The following is a 16,020-nucleotide window of genomic DNA, read 5'->3' on the forward strand; positions in this document are numbered from 1 at the left end:
GGGGCGGGGTGGGTCGCGGGCGGGGACATGGGGGAGGCGGACAGAGACACGAGTGGAGGCGGTGCGGGGCGTGGGGGCGGGGACATGAGGGGCCGTCGGGGGACGCGGATCGGGCGATGGGCGGGGCGAGGGCGGGGACATGGGGCGGTCGGGGGGCGCGGGGCGGGGACGTGGGGGCGGTGGGGGGGGTGCGCGGGGCGGGGCGAGGGCGGGGACATAGGGAGGCGCGGGGCGGGGACATGGGGGCGGTCGGGGGGGCGCGGGGCGGGGCGAGGGCGGAGACATAGGAGGGCGCGGGGCGGGGACATGGGGGCGGTCGGGGGGCGCGGGGCGGGGACGTGGGGGCGGTGGGGGGGGCGCGGGGCGGGGCGAGGGCGGGGACATGGGGGTGGTCGGGGAGGCGGGGGCGGTCGGGGAGGCGGGGGCGGGGATATGAGGGCGGATGGGGGGGACGTGGGGGCGGGGACATGGGGTGGTCGGGGAGGCGCGGGCGGAGACGTGGGGGCGGCCGGGGGGGTGGGGCGGGATCGTGGGGCGTTGGGGGTCGCGGAACCTGCACGCCCGCGCGGCGGGGACGGCCCCACGGGTGGGGGCGGGCTGCGGCGTTTAGGAGCGCGGTGGGAGGCGGTGCGAGGGCTCGGAGCGGCCGGGGCGCCCTCTGCTCACCGAGCTGCGGCGGAGTCGAGAGGAAGGGGCGGGCAGCGAGCCCACGGCCGTCCGGGGCCTGCACTCGCTGCTCGGGTGGCGGATCCGTAAACCCGCGGGGAATAGGGTTTCCGTGGGGTGCGCGGGCGAACCCCCCCACCGGAAGGCCGCCTGTGCTGGGGCCCGGCAGCTGCGGGGGCGGGCGGGCGCCGGGCCTTCCTGGGGGAGCGCGGCCGGCCGGGCGGCGGACGGGCTCGAGCTCCGCCGGTGCGCATCGCGGGGCGCGGGGCCAGAACCCTGCGTTGCGCGGCGCGCGAGCCCACCGTTCTGCTCCTCCGTGGCCCGCGGTCGGGAGCACGTCCGGCGCTCACAGGAGTCGTCCACGCTGCCTCCGGCCCCGCACACTGCGTACGCCTGTCCGCGGGGGGCGAGCTGCTTCCCGGTGCTGTGGGACAGCGACTTCAGCCGGGATGGCGGAGGGTGCAGGCCCCCCGGGAGTGAGGGAGCGAGGCTGATTGCAGGGGCACCGCTGGTCCTCGCGCTCCGGGTCTGAGCCAGAGGTTTGGGGCCATTAGGACTTTTCCCTGCTCCTCACACCCTTATGCACTTAGTTTTTCTGCCCTGTAGACCCCCACTCACGGCCCCGTTGGCTCAACCATGGAAGGGTGTGTCGCAGCACCACTTCTCGCGTCCGCTCTGTGCCTGGCAAACCTGTCTCCTGTCACCCTGAGCGGGAACTCCAGCCTCCGCAGGGGGACCTAAAGTCACAGAGCCATCTCTGACCCCTGAGCTGTCATGCCTTGCGCTCCTGCCACGCCTGAGGAGCCCCTACAGAGCCAGGCGGGTCCACACCACGGCTCCGGTCTTCGCCATGCAGGAAGAAGTGCGGCAGGCCACAGGGAACAGAGACCAGCTTCGACCACAGAACCATAAGAGGGGGTTGGCAGGGTATACGGGATGGGGGTCTCACGGAGTCCAAAGGCCAGCACACAACCAAGCCTCGGGAAGGAGCTGCAGAGGCCTGGGAACTCTGAGGTTCATACCCCTTTCCCTCTCTCTCAGACTGCGTTTTGGTCCAGCGCAAACTCTGCCCACGTGCAGAGATCTATCGGCAAGCAGGGACAAAGGCCACACCACCAGACAGGGTGTCCTGCTGCTCCTGCATGTAGAAGCTGATGCAGGCAAGTTGGGTCCAAGGATCCCGAGGGGGTCCTGCAGGACCAGCCCACTGTGTCCCTGGGTCTGCATGGGACAGAAACGGAGCGCGAGCCAGCTGGAGATGAAAGCAGAGTTTATGGCGTGAGAGGGTGCGGGTTCCGAGAGAGTCTGGGAGACTCAGATAGGAGAGGAGGGAGTCTCGTCTTTGGGACCTGGGGTTTTTATTGGGATGGTGGTCTGGTGTATGCTCTCTCAGACATCCAGAGGTCTTTCGTGAGTCAGTTATCCATTGGAGCCTGGGGTCATGGCTTTGAGATGTTTAGTGCCGGTGACCGGGAACACACATATGTTGATTTCATCTGGTTGTTCTCGCCTGGTCCTTCCTTAGATGTTGTCTGTTCTAGAGAAATCACTAACTCCTTATCCTCTACAAGGAGGACATACACTATTTATAGTATGAGGCTTGTGTAAAGTGGAAGAGCAGGTCCTAGTGAGAAAAGAAGCAGGAAAAGGAAGGAAAACAATTTTTTTTTAAATGGAGTCCTTCAGTTTCCTTATCTCAAAGTTGTAGGAAGATCTTGCATGGCATTCTGGAAGGTTGGATACAAACCCCATGCTGTGCAGGGACTTGGGACCGACCCTGCTTCTAGGCTGCTTCCGTATCTCGACTGTTGTAGATAATGCTGCTATAAACAGAGGGGTGCATGTATGTATCCCTTTGCATCAGTATTTGTGTATCCTTTGGAGTAAATACCCAGTATTGCCATTGTTGGGTCGTAGGGAAGCTCTATTTTCAACTTCTTGAGGAACCTCTACACTGTTCCAGAGTGGCTACACCAGCTTGCATTCCCACCAACATGCAGGAGGGCCCCCTTTCCCCGCGTCCTCGCCAGCACCTACTGCTTCCTGAGTTGTTAATGTCAACCATTCTGACAGGTGTGGCATCTCACTGTGGTTTCATTTGCATTTCCCTGGTGATGAGCGATGGTGAGCATCTTTTCACGTGCCTTTTGGTCATCTCTATGTCTTTGCAGAAATCTCTGTTCATGTCTTCTATCCATTTTTTAAAAAGGATTTTGTTTATTTATTTGACAGAGAGAGGCACAACCAGAGAGGAAACACAAGCCGTGGGAGTGGGTGAGGGAGAAGCGGGCTTCCCGCTGAGCAGGGAGCCCAATCTTGGCCCCATCTCAGGCTTGGGATCGTGACCTGAGCCGAAGGCAGACGCTTAACGACTGAGCACCCAGGTGCCCCTCTTCTGCCCATTTTTAATTGGATTATTTGTTTTTTGGGTGTTCAGTTTTATGAGTTCTTTATATATTTTACATACTAACCTTTTATAGGATACAACATTTGCAAATATCTTCTCTCCTTCACAGGTTACTTTTTAGTTTTGTTGATTGTTTCCTTCCCTGTGCAGAAGTTTTTATTTTGATGAAGTCCCAACAGTTTATTTTTGTTTTCGTTTTTTCCCTCGCCTGAGGAGGTGCATCTAGGAAAAGTGTGCTATGGTAGGTTGTAACAACTGTAAACAATAAAGTTCCTTTCTGCTCTCCTATTGCTTCTTTGTAAATTGTCATACGTCCCACTTCTGTGTACGCCATCAAGTCCATGATACATAGTTACTTTAGTTTTAAACCATTATACATTGAATAAGTTAAACGAGGGAACAAATGCACTTTGTACTTATGTTTATGCTATTTGCTCCTCTGTACCTATCCTGGCTTCTGGCTGCGGTTTGTTCCTTTACCCTCCATTGCTTCCTTTTGTCCTTCTTATGCAGATCTGGTGGTGGTGGATCCTGTCCATCACTATTTGTACGAAAATGCTTTTAATTTGTTTTCGTTTTCTTGAGAGATATTTTTACTAATTATAGAGTCCTTGGCCGACGGGCATGTTTTCTCCAGCATGTCAAAGCACACTGTTTTATTTTTCTTGCTTACACTGTTTCTGACAAGAAATGAGCAGTGATTCCCATTCCTGTCCCTCTGTATATAATGTGTCTGTTTCTTCTGACTGTTTTTAGAATTTTTTTTTAAAAGAAGCCATTATTTTTCAGCAATGTGTTGGTGATAGCTGTAGTGTGGTTCGTCTTGTTTGTCCTGCTAGAGGCTTAGCAAACTGATTTGTGAATTTCATCAAATTTGAAAATGTTGCAGCTAAGAAGTCTTTAACATTGTTTGCCTTCTCTTCTGTGACTCTGGTTGTATGAACGGCTCGATGCCGCCCTGATGTCGATGAGGGTCTTCTTACTACTTCAGCTTTCCCCTGCTCCATGCTTAGGTTTGAACACTTTCTAAGGTTGTATATTTTGGTTCACTGATTTTCTTGTTTTCCCCTGTAGTTTCCAAACTGCTGTTCAGCTCATCTTGTGAATTTTTCATTTCAGATGTTATATTTTTCATTTCTAGAAGTTCCATTGGGTTTTAAAATTTTTGTGTATCCTGGAGAAAACACCGTATTGTAAATGGAGATAGTCCCTCTATCCTTGTACAGGGGCACCTCTCTCCATGTTGTGGGCATGTCAGCACATTCAACTGTCTCCGTGTTTGTAGATATTTGAGTTGTTTCCAGCTTTTAGCTGTTAAATGAGGACTGTAGTGCATAACCTTGAACATACGTCCTTTCCTTCTTTCCTTTCCTTTCCTTTCCTTTTCGTTTTCTTTCTCCTTCTTCTCCTCCTCCTCCTACTCCTTCTTCTTTTTTTGCCAGCGTGTCTTTGGGATAGATCCTCAGAAGTGGAATTGTTGGCTGAAATGATAAATGCCTGTGTAGATTTCCAGCTATCACCAAATGCCTTCCCTTGGGTGGTGTAGGGCTCACATCCAACCCGGGAAGTAGGAGGATGTCTGTTTATCCACAGCTCTGTCGTCAGAGGGCAGTGTCAGACCTCTGGGGTTTGGCCAATTTGTTAGGTGAGATGTTGTCATTTCAAGTTGTTTTCATTTATGTTTCTCTGATCATGAAAAAGAACAGGCCGTGTTTGGAGCAGAAGCCGTAGATATTCTGGGCGCATTCTGAGCTGCGCCCAGGCTGTTTGACGAGCTCAAGGACTAGCCACCACCACAGTCCCTTCCTCTCAGTGCTGAGACGGGACGAGCTCTGCAGGATTCATTCAGTGAAAATAAAATCCCATTGAGTGAGTTTAGGGGTTTGGGAAACTGAAAAGTGCAGCTGCGGTGTAACCAGGTACACACACCAGAATCTGGTGGTTGCCAGAGTCAGCAGGGCTGAGCGCCCTCCTCTGTGCGTCTTCTCCGCTGGAACCAAGCCAACTCCGTGTCTCTAGGAAGGAAGCCACCACTGGCGAGTCCCGGAAGCTGGACAGCGTCGTCAGATGAAGCGTATCACCTCCTCTTTGTGACACCAGGATAATGTGCTGGTGGGCAGCGCGCTTGGAAACCCACGGAGTGGAATTAAGAGGACCGGCCGCCTCGTGTGAGTCACCGGCCGCATCTTCGAGGGTCATTAGATCTCGGGTGTGTGGGCAGCCTCGGCTGGCCCTGGACTCTGTGCGAGGCTTGTGCTTCTGTGGTCAGGTCCACAGAGAGGCGGCTTTGCTGTCACACATTATGCCTCCTTGGTTCTGGAGGCTGGAAGTCTGAGGTCAGGCTCGGGCAGGCCGGTTTCTCCTGAATCTCTGTGCTTGAGATACTGACTTCTCTCTGTGTCCTCGCACAGTCGTCCCTGTGTATGTCTGTGTCCTGCTCCCCTCTTCCTGTAAGGACACCGGTCCTATTGGGTCAGGACGCACCTGAATGACCTCCTTTAGCTTGATCGCCTCTGTAAGGATTTCACGTCCACACGCTGTCACGGGCTGAGGTGCTGGGGGTTAGGGTTTCAATAGATGAATTTGCAGAAGACAATTCATGCCGTAATGGCCCCCTCCCTCCCCACCCCCGTTTCATTGCAAACTCTGCCAATGTGTCGCTATAATCCCTGCTGTTTCGAGGGTCGGGAGAAATGCCAGGGGAGCATGAGGTCCTGGGAAGGGGAGACACAGACCATTCCAAGGTATTCAGTGCTCCCCTGTGTCTCTGACACCTGGCTCCACACTGGTCCCTGGAGACGCCCCACCCCTGCTGGGGAGGAAGGAGGCAGGCACCTCTGTCATTGTTTGAGGGGCCTGGTGTCGCATCAGGCATGGGGTCACGGATGGGGAAGTTTGGCCTGTTCAGGCATTGGGAGTGGGCCCCTTGGGTTCCACTGCCCTTGGGAGGCGTTGATGGTCCCTCAGGGTCATGCCCTCATTGACAGTCCCATTTCCCGGGAGGAAAATCAATGAGATTACAGGTTGCAGCCTAAGAACACACAAGCCCTATTATTATCTTACAAAAAGCCAGGCTAGCCTTCCCACAGAGCTTTTAATAAGACTTCGTGTCAATACTGTGGTTTGCAGTTACCTTAGGAAACCTATTTCGAACAAATAGTAGATTCTGTTCTCTGGAACACAGGCACACACGATTTCTGGACGCAGACCGAAGCAGCTCTTCACGTGGGAGGAGGAAGTCATCTCACGGCCACTGGGTCTGACCAAGCTTCCTTGTCCTCCCTGCTGACATTTCCCCCAACTCCCAGCCCTGGGCTCTGACGGCTGACCACGAGTAGTAATGACAGCTGTGGACCTGCCTCGTGGACGCCCATGTGCCTGGGCCCTCCTAGGAGCACAGCCGCACCGAGGTCCCCAGTCAGCTCCGACAGCAGACTCCTCAGGCCCCCGTCGGGCACGTGCCGACAGCGGGGGCCACGCGTGCGGCTCTGACATGAGGTGTGACCCCATGGTGCCGACAGTCCTGTGTTTGAAAACCACAAAGGCTGTCCGATGGTGCCGTCTTGAAAACAGCTGACTTCTCAGCTCTCCCCACCACCTACCCCACACAACCTATTTGCAGATAAGGAAACTGAGGCAGGAAGCCTCTGGGGCTGGGTTCCAGGCCGCCGACCACCCCTTGGCCGGTTCTCATGCCGTGCCCAGCTGTGGGAGGGGCTAGATGGTGGACACCTGAGGGTCTGAGAGGGAGGGCCGGGGATCAGTGACGTGCGGGGTCTCCCTGGGCAGGAAAGCAGGGCTGGGGGTGCCCTGGGCCCTGCCTCTCTGGAGCCTGAGCCACCTCGACGGGGTGGACGTGCCTGTGGCTAAGGGGGCCCAGGGGCTCCAGCAGGCGGAAAGCTCCAACATGGGGCACGTCTCAGATCAGGGAGCCGCAGGGGCCGGGGAGCTGCTGAGGGGTCAGCAGCGCCCTCCCGCACCTCCAAACTCGGGATCCAGTTGGTGGGGAGGAGGGGCTCCCAGCCGTGCCCATGTGAAGCCGTAGGTGGCCACGCACATGCCACAGGCTGGTCACACGGGATGAAGCTGCTGATGCTGAAAGGGGAGCTTCTCCCCCAGCCGGCTTGTGCTCACTGTGGACTTGTGGGCTCTTGTTCTAGGACTGAATGCTCATGTCCGTGAATTCCCAGGCCAAGGCCCCAGCTCCTGCTGTGATGGTGTTAGGAAGCTGGACTTTGGGGGGCTCTTAGGCTAGATGGGGTCATAGGGCTAGGGCCTGCAGGGTGCGATCAGCAGCCTTGTAAGTAGAGATGCCAGTGTGCTTGCCCCCCCGCCCCACTGCCATCTCCACATCCCCCCGCTGTCCCCTACTGTCCCCACACGCCCCCTGCTGCCCCTGCTGTCCCCCACCCCCACACCCCGTGCAATCCCCATGCCTCGCCTGCCCCCCTGCCATCCCCCAACCCCCTCCTGCCATCTCTATGCCCTTCCCTGTCTCTGTGGCTCCTTTCTCCCCAGGTGACACCCTGCCATCTCCAGGGCCTCATGTTTGTGGGGGGCCTGCACTCAGAGCCCCACAGCTGCCGTCCTGAACGTCTTCATGAGTTTGAAAAGGGCCCCGGGCTCTCGTCTTGTGCCGGCCCGGCAGTCACGCAGTGGCTTTGGGCCGTCTGCAGCGTGTTGGCGGCTTGCTCAGTCCTAGAATATAGACATGGTAACTTCAGGTTTGCTAACTCGCCTCTCTGAGCAAGAGAGATTTCCTAACTAGGGCACAGTGTCCAAGCAGAGTTCTCTTTGTCGTGTAGCAGTCAGTCACAACGCAGGCTTCCAAAGACCTGGGCGAGGCCAGGAGGGGCTGGGGGGAGGCACCGAGGGACAGGGGTCAGGGGAGGGGCCTCCAGGCACCCAGGAGGTGGGCGGCTGCTCCCAGGGGGCTCTGGCTGCATGGAGAGGAGCTGGCCTCAGGCGTGGCTGGGCCAAGAGTGTGCACCTGCTGACTCAGGCCCTCCGGTTTCAACTCAGCAGACCTCAGCAAACAGGCAGTGGTGGTGTGTCATCCCCGGGGAGGGATGGGAGCAGGGTGAGCACAGGCTCCCCCACCCCCGCAGCACGGCAGCCCCATCTGAGGCGGCCACCAGCCTCGGGCCGGCTTCTTGTAGAAGCCCCTCACCTCTGGGACCTGGAGAGATCACCAGCCACTGGCCGTGGCCAGCAGCGTGGGCCAGCACGTTTCACATACATTTGCATTTCTTGTTAAAAAGTCCGCTGGAGCCGTAAGAAAACCTGCTTTTCTGCACTCTAGCCATGATCAGCAACTGCCACCATGGGGAGCCAATGAACCAGGGTCCGTCCCACAGCCGCCATCCACCGCCAGATCAGCGGGTCCTCTGCCCGACCCTGCCGGGTGTCAGCTCCTTCCACACTTTGGACCTCCGCTGGTCAAAGGGGGATGGGGGGGCGGTGCAGGGGAGGAGGCACCCGCCTCTCCACTGGGGCTTCCTCCTCCGGCCAGGACTCCCCCCACCCACCGCCCAGCTGCAGACAAATCCAGGCCCCCAAGACAGCCCCCGGCGCGGGGAAGATGGAAGCGGGCAGCATTCACTTGCCGTCTGGTGGAACAGACCTGTAGGCGACGGTCTGCTTCGCCGTCTCAGCTTTTAAAATGACCATTTGTGGTATCATAGAACTCTCTAGAATTTTACATTTAGTTTTTCAGTGTGAAGAAGACTTAGCAGATATCAGAACATTTAACAGCTGGTGGGTTGTAACCCACCTTTTAAAGTGTTTGTCACAAGGCACTCCAAATATTAGCCTGAGATTCAGACAGGGAATGAGATCGCCGTGAGGCCGTGGGGGCTTTGTGGGGCACCTGCGGCTAAGCCTGGGCTCGGCTGGGACCTTCAGCCTCCGACACAAGGAAATGTTGTGTCTGATGGACCCTTCATCGACACAACAAATAACTTTAAGAAAGAGGAGCTTAGCTCCTGGAATAAGTAAAATGACTTAAATTCTAGATAAATATATTTGGTGCATAAGTCAATATGGGCTTGGTTTTTAAAGTTCATCTATAGAAACGGAAGTTTTTTGCCTTCAAGCTGGAAGAGAAAGATATCTAAGCAAATGGTGCCTTCTATTTGCGCTGTGTGCTCAGGGACCCTGGGAGGGCTGTGGCCCTCAGAGGGGCAGCCTCCCCAGAAAACGCCCCCTCCTCGAGGAGGGGGTTCTGCTGCTCCCGGTGGAATTTCCTGGTGTCACGAGGGTCCCATGTTCATCTACTCCCCCCAGGGCAGTGAGGAGGATCTGGGCAGGGGAAGGGAAGATGGTCCTTGTCCCTCGGATGTTGGCGGAGGCCTGTAGCCGGACTGAGTGAGCGTCTGAGCCCCTGGGGTCTCTGTATCACACCATCCTCCCAAGGGAAGGCACAAGATAGGGCCCTACCTGGGACCCTGCTTGGGACTGGGTAGGCTAGAGGGCAGCCAGCTTGGGGTGGGAACGGGGGCGTTCCTGTCCCCATGTGGATTTCTGTAGGGTGCCTGGGACTTGCACGATGGTCTCCCAGCTTCCCCTGCGGTCTCAGCTCTGGGGGTGCGCAGGGGTGGTGAGGAGACCTGCCCCCAGGCCGGCTCCCCGTGTCCCCTGCATAGCCTCCCAGCCATTCCCAGGGGCGTCTGTGAGTGACCACAGGTCCTCGAGTTGGACGGAGGTGGCCAGCAATCCTGGCACAGAGGCCTCTACACTTGAGCGTGAGTCTGCATTTCGGGCTCAGAGGTACTGTCCAACACTGGGCTTCCACGTCCTTGTGACTCAGCAGTCCCATCCACAGCGGGCTGGCCTGCGCTGGTGTCTGTGACCTGTGGCCCTGACCCCCGGGGCACTTGATTCCTGCTGCAGACAGGCAGACGCATTCCAGCACTAAAGGTCGTGAGGCGCCCTGCCCTGCCCTGGGACCTGCGGATAACTCAGCTCCCACCCTGTCCGCTGGGGCGCAATGGCCCCTCCCATCCTCCTCCCAGCCCCCTGTCCCTCAGGACAGGGCCCCCTCTCAGACCTGCCTGCCCTGGGCCTCCCCTCCCCACCTGCCGGCTTAGGCAGATGGGTAGCGCGGGGCCGGAGGAACCTGCAGCTGGGGGTGACCAACCACAAAGGGCAGGGCCCCGAGTCTGCGACCCGGCAGATTCGAGCTCCCGTCTCCCCCTCCTGCAGCCTCCCCACCCCCTGCCTCCCTGCCTCCGTGGCCTCCAGTCCTCTGTCTCTCTTGCTTGCATGTGCTCACGTCTGAGGCACACGTTCTACAAGAGAGACCCTGCCCTTCTCAGGGGCACCTGACTCTGACATTTTCTATTTTGTTAAACTAAAAAGAAAGCAGAGCCAGTCTCACTAATGGATGTATCCTGACGTTTCCGTTCTATGTAAGGACACCAGCCAGGGCAGCAGCAGACGCGGGGGTCTCGGGCTTGGCTGAAGAGGTCTCTGGGGCCCACCCAGAAGGTGGAGGGGGAGGTCGCCGCTGGCTTTTGCTTTGTTTTCCCAGCTCCAGGGTGAGACTGCCTTGAGCAGCCCAGTGAGCTGGGTTTAAGGACCGTGATCTGCTGGGCGGGCACAGCGCCCCAGGCTCTGTGCTGCGTTTAGGACCCAGGACCTTTGGGAGGAGGAGGGCAGCAGGCAGTGTCTCCTGTGGGGGACAGAAGAGCATAGGACGTTACTCGTGAACTCATCTCAAACAAGGCGACCTCTTGTTCCGCTGTTGGTAGTCGGGAGGCGGGTAAAGGCCATGAGGTTGCTGGTCAGATGCATCCACGAGATTAGAGGGGATTGTGGAATCAAAACAAGAAAAGCCAAGCAGGGAGAATCCACTTACCCTGTAAATCACCTATTTCCCTGATGCGGAGCCTTTATTAAAATGCTTCTCTCAAAGGAAAAATCTCACGGCTTTTCTGGGCTTTAACACCCAGACTTTGCATCTAAAGGTCATTTGGCAAAGAGTGTAAATCCGATGGTAAAGTGCAGTGTGGACGGGGGACTCAGACGTGGCACAGACAGAAGCAGGGGGAGAGCAGACTCTCCCCTCTCAGGGAGGTTGCTTTCTGCAGCGGGTTAGTGTGGAAGGAAAACAGGTCTTTAGGTGTTTCTGAAATTAGTTCCACTTGTATCAAAAGCCTGCCATCTCCTTGGAGAATAAATATAGCTCTTGTGAGTCAAGCCCCGTGGGGGGATTTACCAGAACGATAGATTTTTAGGTGTAATATAGGACCTTCCACTCATTCATGCACCCATCCACTGTCTATGCTTGTACTACTCATCCGTCTATGTGGCCATCCATCCAGATACTCCTCCATCCATCTATCCATCATCTGTCCACCCATCTATCTACCCATCCATCCACCCATCCATCATCCACCCATCCATTATCCATCCATCCATCATCTATCCATCCATCATCCACCCATCCATCGATTCATCCACCCACCCGTCCATCCATCCATCATCCACCCATGCATCCGTCCATCCAGTAGCCATCAACCCAAGCACCATCCATCCACGTATTCATCCATCCATCCCTCTACCGTCCACCCACCCAACCATCATCATTCCATCAACCCAAGTGCTGCACATCAACCTTCCATCCACATATTCATTCCCCCGTCCCTTCACCGTCTATCATTCATCATCCGTCATCCATCCACCCACTCTCCCATCCATTCTTCTATCCCTCCTTCCTTCTCCTCCTCTGCCTATCCATCTAATCACCCATCTCTCCATTCACCAAACCCTCACCTGTGTTCCTGTAAACGTCCTCCCATTCACTCATTTATGTGTAAATAGATACCAAGTGCTACTGTCAACCATGTAGCAGGCCTACTCAAGACACTGGCAGGAATGAATAAGACCAGTTCAGTCTTTGCTCACAGGGGAGCTCCCAGCCCACTGAAAAGAGAGACGAGGAGTATCTCCATGGGAGATGTGGGACCCCTGCTGGAGAGGGGAGTTCAAGGAGCACTGACCAGGGCTGCCCCAGAAGCAGGGGTTACAGCAAACTTCCAGACGTGATGTCCAAGAGAAGCTGGGATGGTGTAAGGAGTCAGCAGTGGGAAAGTGGGGAATGGGAGTGGACAGCAGATTGTTCTGGAGAGAGGGACAGGCAGAGGAGAAGACTGGAGAGGTGTCTGGCGAGGCTGGACCCAGCGTGTGGCCTCAGGGAACCTGAATTCCCATGCTGGGTGGACCCACCTCTGTTAGTTTCCTGGGGCTGCTGAGTAAGTCCCCAAAGCCGGGCGGCCGAGCACAGCAGAAATGTGCTCTCACTGTTCTGGAGTTCGCGTCTGGCTTGGGGCAAGGCTGCTTCCTTCCATCCCCCAAGAGTCTGCTCCATGCTCCTCTCCCAGCTTCAGGCGGTGACCTGTGATTTCTGGCCACATCCCTGCAAACTCTCCCTGTCACATGGCCTTCTACCTGATGCGTCTGCGTGTGTGTCTTTCTTCCCTTACAGGGTCACCAGTCACACTTCATGTGACCTCATGTTAACTAATTACATGCTGGCCCATGTGCTTCCCGCGTGGGAAGACCCCTTCTTGTGAGCCACCGCCGCCAGCACTGCACAATGAGAGCCGCTCGTGTTGAAGGGGTGGGACAACGGGGTGCTCACAGCTCGAATACCCCCGAAATGACACGAACATAGCAGTCACTGTACACTTCCAGGGACGGTCATGGCCTGAGGTGCTGCGGCTGACACTTCAATGTCTCCTGCGGGGGGACATGGTTTACCTACGGTGCCGCCCCGGGCGTCCGCGCCGCTTGCCTGCGGTCCTCTCCTGCTGAGCTGACACGCACGTGCTCCCAGAACTTCTGTCGTTCCCGTTTTGCGTTCAGGACCGTGCGCACGGGAGTCCCACACCATGTGCGCGCTCTGTTGGGTGCAGAGCTCTGGGGGGGATTGGGGCGTTTGGGGATCTACCGTATCCCGGCTGGAACTTCTGAGAAGCAGAACCTGAGCTGGGCGCGTGCCTGGCTCCGAAGGAGACGCTCTCAGAGAGCGAGGAGGAGCCGGAGGAAGGACGGATATGGTTTCAGGTGGGGTCGAGGCCAGCCTGACCCTCGGGGGCTCGGGAGTGCACTTCTACCCCAGACCGTGGTGCCGGCGCCTGCGCGTTCGAATCTGTCGGCCTCTGGCAGCAGCCACCACGGGCCGGGCTCGAGTCCCAGGCGCCTGGGGGGCGGGTGTCCTGGGTGTTGCAGGGGCGAGTCACACCCCCAGCAGGTGGGGAACAGTCACACCCGGCGGTGGGAGGACTTCCATGTGGGGGGGCGTCAGCAGGCCCCAAACCTGGGTCTGCTACTGGACGGTCAGCTTCATAGGCAATGCAAACCCTTTCCCAAGTGCGTTCGCTAATTTCCTCTCTTACCCGAAATGTAGCTGGGTCCCCGGCTCCCTTCTGCTCACTGCCGTGGCTGACGGCGGCTCAGATCCAGCTGCTGGGGCAGGTGGCAGGCGGCGTCGCCTCCCATCTGCTTTGCACCCCCTCATTCCTCACATGCTGAGTGTCTTTTCGCGAGGGCGTCCACCACTGGGACACGCCTCCTTTGCTGTGAGCCCGCCCACTTTCCTAACTGGGTTTTGTGGCGGCAGAACTCGTCATACACACACATTTGTTTTCTGCCCACCAGGACCAGATGCGTGTCTCGTCATTCACAAACCCCTTCATGCCACAACCGGGTTTGTGCTCATGAGGAGACTTCGGCAAACGTCTAAAGGAGAAGGACCGGTCGCCAAGGGAACCTGAACTGAGGGAACTCTCAGTCCCGCCCGCTGATTTCCAGGGGAGCCCCTGGGGGAGGTTGAATCGGTCAGCAGTGGCCAAGCACAGCTGTGTAGAGAAGCCTCCTGAAACTGGAAAGGACGGGGATCAGAGAGCGTCCAGGCAGGTGAACCAGACTGCCTCCCTGCGCCACCACACTGGCACCCGACTGCGGGCGGACGGAAATTCTTTTGCTACAGACCTCGCCCTGTGATCTCGTCTTCCGGAGGCTGGTCCGCACCCTTGACCGTTCTTGGGAAGAAGCCAGTAATTTAGTGAGTGGACTAGTCTCCCTGAGTTCTGTGAGCCACTCCCGCAAATTAGCCGAACCCGAGAAGGGGACTGTGGGAGCCTCTGACTCATGGCCATTTGGCCAGAAGTACAGGTGATGCCCGGACTTATGACCGATGTCCGCAGTGGCCACTGCAGTGGCAGTGGGGTGCTCGCGTGGGACAGAGCCCTTAGCCTGTGGCATCGGACGCCAAGTCCAGGCAGACGGTGTCAGGGGTGAGTCAAAGTGCAGGACACCCTGCTGGGGCTGCACAGACTTGCTTGGGCTAGGGAACCCTGCCTCATGTCGGAACCGGATTCAGAATCAACACTGACCACGGACTGATGATGTCCCCAGTTTTTATTGACTTGTAGGAGTTCTTTATATATTGAGATCACTTCCATATGTGGCTCAGTTCTGGGCAGCGTATGGCTGTCTGTCCGTGGGCCGTCTACGCAGGAGCCCAGCCCAGGCCCCCGGGGCCAGGACACCGGTGGAACTCCTGTCGCAACCCCAGGGGTGTGGAGACAAGACCTCTCAGACATGCGGGGTGGCCAGGCTCCACGGAAGCAGGTCTCTGGGACAGTCGGAGAAGTGCTCGCGCCTGAGCCATGCCTGGCTTCCGTGGGGGCCTCTGCCGATTGCTGTGGACTCCGTGTCTGTGGGTGTCCACGTGCACATCAGTGAGTGTCCACGTGCCATGTGTATGGGCCCAGGTGCACGTACGTGTGTCTATGTGCACAATGTGTGTGTCGGCATGCTGTGTCAGTGCGCGTGTCGTGTGCATGCGCGTGTGCAGCCTGTGTGTCTGCATGCTCATGTGGGGCAAATGTAGCTTGCGTGCTGAGTGCACACAGGTGCGTCCCTGTGAGTCTGGGGATACGGAGGAAGGACAACCTGACCCCCAGGAGTTCGGGGGCGTCTTTCTCAGTCCGAGATGTCTGGCCCCACGGCTCTCCCAGGTACGTGACTCCTGCGAGGCTTCCTGTGGCGCTGTGGCCACCATCAGGCCGTTTTACCAGCTTCTTCCAGGGACCTGCAGGTGCCCATGCTGCCCCTGGGGGAGGGCCCAGCTGGAACAGAACGGGCCAGGGTCCTACCTGTGCTACAGGAGGCCACCAGCAGGAGTCTGCGTGGACCTTGTCTGCTCCTGAGGCCCCTTGGTGACTGGTGGCAGGGGCCTGATGGCACTGTGGCCCACGTGGCTCATGCCCTTGGGGCAGGTGTCTTGGCCCCCCCGGTGTCTGTTGTGATGGCTCGTCTTCCCCTTCACATCCAGGGGTGGGCAGAGGTGGAGACACCGTGGGGACAGGGCCCTAGGGAAGCAGCGTGGGCAGCTCTGGATGGTTGAGGCGTGGCTCACTGGCACATGGCTGGGGATGGAGCTGACCCGAGGGCTTCGTGTGTGTCCCGTGGTCCCTGATGAAGTGACACCTGAAGGAAGCACGGCATCTGTCGGGGGATCCGAAAGACGAGCGATTGCACGGGGGCGGCACGGAGCCCTTGTGTGCGTGAGCCGCCAGGATCCTCCGTCGGGGGCCAGGCTGGGGGCCTGGAGGGAGGGACCAGTGTCCTAGGAGGTGAGTCATGGCCTGACGGGACAGACCCGCTGCCCGAGTGTTTAGGTCACGGAGCGGCATTGGTGTCTACTCCAAACTTAGTGAGAAGCCATACATGTCTCCTCTGGGCCGTGGCCAGAGTTGACTGGCATCTAGATCGACCCTTTTGGCTCCAGAGTGGACAAGAGATCCTCTGGGGGCCAAGGGTAGGGAACCATTCAGGACCCTGGTGTCCTGTCCCCAGAAGACAGGCTTGAGTGGGGTGGCGGCAGTGGTCCGAATGCCTGGCTGGAGTCTGGACACGCGGGGAGCCCGCGGGGGAAC

Source organism: Lutra lutra, chromosome 5 (genome assembly GCF_902655055.1).
Source record: "Lutra lutra chromosome 5, mLutLut1.2, whole genome shotgun sequence".
In the NCBI taxonomy this organism is placed as follows: domain Eukaryota; kingdom Metazoa; phylum Chordata; class Mammalia; order Carnivora; family Mustelidae; genus Lutra; species Lutra lutra.